The 4,475-nt window shown below is 49.6% G+C and overlaps 1 long non-coding RNA gene across 1 annotated transcript; it reads right to left on the bottom strand.

The window, feature by feature from the left end:
• Positions 1-1,846: 1,846 nt before the first annotated feature.
• On the bottom strand, positions 1,847-4,012 carry LOC127910708 (uncharacterized). The gene is made up of 3 exons (XR_008075906.1): positions 3,970-4,012; positions 2,873-3,133; positions 1,847-2,339 (listed from the first exon to the last, which is right to left on the bottom strand). It is a non-coding gene; the product is annotated as an uncharacterized LOC127910708 (long non-coding RNA).
• Positions 4,013-4,475: the final 463 nt, after the last annotated feature.

The following is a 4,475-nucleotide window of genomic DNA, read 5'->3' as shown; positions in this document are numbered from 1 at the left end:
AGTGCTACCACCAGCTTAGTGAATCTGTATATTTAGTGCTAGCTCCAGCCTAGCGAATCTGTATATTAAGTGCTAGCGCCAGCCTAGCGAATCTGTATATTAAGTGCTAGCGCCAGCCTAGCGAATCTGTATTTTATGCGCTAGCACCAGCTTAGCGAATCTATATATTAAGTGCTAGCACCAGCTGAGTGAATCTGTGTATGTGCTAGCACTTAAGCTAGGCTGGCGCTAGCACTTAATATACAGATTCGCTAGGCTGGAGCTAGCACTTAATATACAGATTAGCTAGGCTGGCGCTAGCACTTAATATACAGATTAGCTAGGCTGGCGCTAGCACTTAATATACAGATTCGCTAGGCTGGCGCTATCACATACACAGATCTAATACACCAGCCTAGCAAATCTGTATTTTAAGTGCTAGCACCAGCCTAGCGAATGTCTGAATAGACCCCTGGTGGCATGTCTTGTCAGGTATGTATGAATGTCTGAGCTGAATGTTATTTGATTATGCAGACAATCTGGAATTTTCATCACAGTAATATTTATCATAAAAACTGAAGAGAAACATTTAGGGGGTGGCAGGGTAGCCTAGTGGTTAGAGAGTTGGACTAGTAACCAGAAGGTTGCAAGTTCAAACCCCTGAGCTGACAAGGTACTATTCTGTTGTTCTGCCCCTGAACAGGCAGTTAACCCACTGTTCCTAGGCCGTCATTGAAAATAAGAATTTGTTCTTAACGGACTTGCCTGGTTAAATAAATGTTAATAATAATCTCCTGTCAACCCTCAACCAGGAAAGACTGGCATGCATATTGTTGATGTTAGTTCTGTAAGTGCAGTTAAAGGCAAAGCATGTTGCTCTGTTTTGAGCCAGCTGCAGCTTTGCTAGGTCTTTCTTTGCTGCACTTGACCATATTACCGGATAGTAATTAAGATGAGACAAGACCAGAGCATTAACAACTAGTACAGTTGCTTTATGTCAAACGCATAACATATTTTTATAACCAGACGTAACCCTACCAATCGTTAGAACAACTTGGTCAATATATCAATATAACTTGACCATGATAATTGGTCAGTCACCGGGATCGGCTCATAACACCGGCCACACTGCATGATAAAGGGTCAACATTTCTGACACTGGCAGAACTTTGTGGGAATCTATGACTGCACATAGTGGTACTTGGTCAGTAGGCCCTTTCACACTGGACAAGCCAAGATGTCCGACAATTGTTTACGACGTGGAAATCAAAATCGTGCCATAAGACTGTTAAAATCATCTAGTCTGTGCGGGCCTTCAGTAATACTTCATGCTGGAACCTTGAGCCAGGTCGTAGGAACGTAATTCTCTTTTCAAATCGTCCTGCCCAATCTAAAAGCACTAAACAAAAAAATATAGCCAACAAGAGTCACCTGGCTATATTTACGTTATTTTCATCTTCCTGATAATCTCTTGGCGTCACGTTAGCGATGTGATATTTTAACAGTTTTACAATGCTTGTGACCTTCTGAAAGAATTTTCCCAACACATTGTATTCACACATTCATTGACCATCTGTAGAGACGAAGGTATGTGTACCCTTAGCGTTTTATGCAAAGTGTCTTCTTTCAAACTACAGTGGGCAACATTGTTGAAGTGAGCCAAGCAACCATGAACACAGCTGTCACACTCAAGTAACAGATGCACTCCTCACGGTTTAGTTGCAGTTTGTTAAATCTCCAAAATGTGAGGATCATGAGAAGGTAACACAGGAATTCTATACTATTTTTTGGAACTTATGATTGTATTAGAGTCAAATCACCTGTAAAATCCACATAATTTCATCAATCTCAAACAATACCCCTCAGGTCAAATGTTTTTCTGCTTTTGACAGTTCCTTCTGACATCTTGTCTGCTATCCCCAGCTAGGGCAGGTTTAATTAATACATTTTTTAAACATTTATTTAACTAAGCAAGTCAGTTAAGAACAATTCTTATTTTACAATGATGGCCTACCCCAGCCAAACAGGACAACGCTGGGCCAATTGCACACAGCCCTGTGGGACTCCCAATCACAACCAGATGTGATGCAGCCTGGATTCGAACCAGGGACTGCGGTGAAGCAACGAGATGCAGTGCCTTAGACTACTGCACCACTCAGGTGCCTGGTCACTATCAGACCCTTCATTGCCTGTTCCCTAGTCCCCACTCTGTCGATCCCTATCCTGCCCAGGGCTTGAGGAATATAGCCCAGTACTGATGGCAGCACAACACCACGGTTAATGGCCGAGTACTGTAGGGCACCTCCTGATTGGACGAGTACTGTAGGGCACCTCCTGATTGGACGAGTACTGTAGGGCACCTCCTGATAAATCAAATCAAATCACCTATTTACTATAGCCCTTCGTGGACAGTACTGTAGGGCACCTCCTGATATCTAGGGCAAAGTGCTGTACAGAAACCCAGCCTAAAACCCCTGAAACAGCTGTAGGGCACCAATGGCAGGTGTAGGGCACCTCCTGAGTGGAAGAGTACTGTAGGGCTGATTAGGAAAACTCCCTAGAAAGGCCAAAACTGTAGGGCAAGAAACCTAGAGAGGAACCGGGCTATGTGGGGTAGGGCACCTCCAGTACTGTAGGGCACTCTCTGGGTTCTGGCTGTGCCGGGTAGAGGGCACCTCCTATAACAGACTGTAGGGCACCTCCTGACCAAGATGTAGGGCACCTCCAAATGTTCATAAATGCACCTCCAGTGGTCGAATAGGGCACCTCCTGAGTAAGGCAGGGCAACAGTACTGAGGGCACCTCCTGAGTGAGCAGCAGCACCTCCTGTCAGACAGCCTGATAGGACGAGTACTGTAGGGCACCTCCTGAGTGGACGAGTACTGTAGGGCACCTCCTGATTGGACGAGTACTGTAGGGCACCTCCTGATTGGACGAGTACTGTAGGGCACCTCCTGATTGGACGAGTACTGTAGGGCACCTCCTGATTGGACGAGTACTGTAGGGCACCTCCTGATTGGACGAGTACTGTAGGGCACCTCCTGATTGGACGAGTACTGTAGGGCACCTCCTGATTGGACGAGTACTGTAGGGCACCTCCTGATTGGACGAGTACTGTAGGGCACCTCCTGATTGGACGAGTACTGTAGGGCACCTCCTGAGTGGACGAGTACTGTAGGGCACCTCCTGAGTGGACGAGTACTGTAGGGCACCTCCTGAGTGGACGAGTACTGTAGGGCACCTCCTGACTGTAGGGTGGACGAGTACTGTAGGGCACCTCCTGAGTGGACGAGTACTGTAGGGCACCTCCTGCACCTCCTGTGGACGAGTACTGTAGGGCACCTCCTGAGTGGACGAGTACTGTAGGGCACCTCCTGAGTGGACGAGTACTTACTGTAGGGCACCTCCTGAGTGGACGAGTACTGTAGGGCACCTCCTGAGTGGACGAGTACTGTAGGGCACCTCCTGAGTGGACGAGTACTGTAGGGCGCCTGCTGAGTGGACGAGTACTGTAGGGCACCTCCTGAGTGGAAGAGTACTGTAGGGCACCTCCTGAGCACCTCCTGGACGAGTACTGTAGGGCACCTCCTGAGTGGACGAGTACTGTAGGGCACCTCCTGAGTGGACGAGTACTGTAGGGCACCTCCTGAGTGGACGAGTACTGTAGGGCACCTCCTGAGTGGACGAGTACTGTAGGGCACCTCCTGAGTGGACGAGTACTGTAGGGCACCTCCTGAGTGGACGAGTACTGTAGGGCACCTCCTGAGTGGACGAGTACTGTAGGGCACCTCCTGAGTGGACGAGTACTGTAGGGCACCTCCTGAGTGGACGAGTACTGTAGGGCACCTCCTGAGTAGGGCACCTCCTGATTGGACGAGTACTGTAGGGCACCTCCTGAGTGGACGAGTACTGTAGGGCACCTCCTGAGTGGACGAGTACTGTAGGGCACCTCCGAGTACTGTAGGGCAGTGGACGAGTACTGTAGGGCACCTCCTGATTGGACGAGTACTGTAGGGCACCTCCTGAGTGGACGAGTACTGTAGGGCACCTCCTGAGTGGACGAGTACTGTAGGGCACCTCCTGAGTGGACGAGTACTAGGGCACCTCCTAGGGCACCTCCTGAGTGGACGAGTACTGTAGGGCACCTCCTGAGTGGACGAGTACTGTAGGGCACCTCCTGAGTGGACGAGTACTGTAGGGCACCTCCTGAGTGGACGAGTACTGTAGGGCACCTCCTGAGTGGACGAGTACTGTAGGGCACCTCCTGAGTGGACGAGTACTGTAGGGCACCTCCTGAGTGGACGAGTACTGTAGGGCACCTCCTGAGTGGACGAGTACTGTAGGGCACCTCCTGAGTGGACGAGTACTGTAGGGCACCTCCCTGTAGGGAGTGGACGAGTACTGTAGGGCACCTCCTGAGTGGACGAGTACTGTAGGGCACCTCCTGAGTGGACGAGTGTAGGGCACCTCCTGTAGGGCACCTCCTGAGTGGACGA

The sequence above is a fragment of the Oncorhynchus keta genome, chromosome 22, assembly GCF_023373465.1.
Source record: "Oncorhynchus keta strain PuntledgeMale-10-30-2019 chromosome 22, Oket_V2, whole genome shotgun sequence".
In the NCBI taxonomy this organism is placed as follows: domain Eukaryota; kingdom Metazoa; phylum Chordata; class Actinopteri; order Salmoniformes; family Salmonidae; genus Oncorhynchus; species Oncorhynchus keta.
Note: the sequence above shows the minus strand (reverse complement) of the source record. Positions and strands in the feature narration are given on the sequence as shown.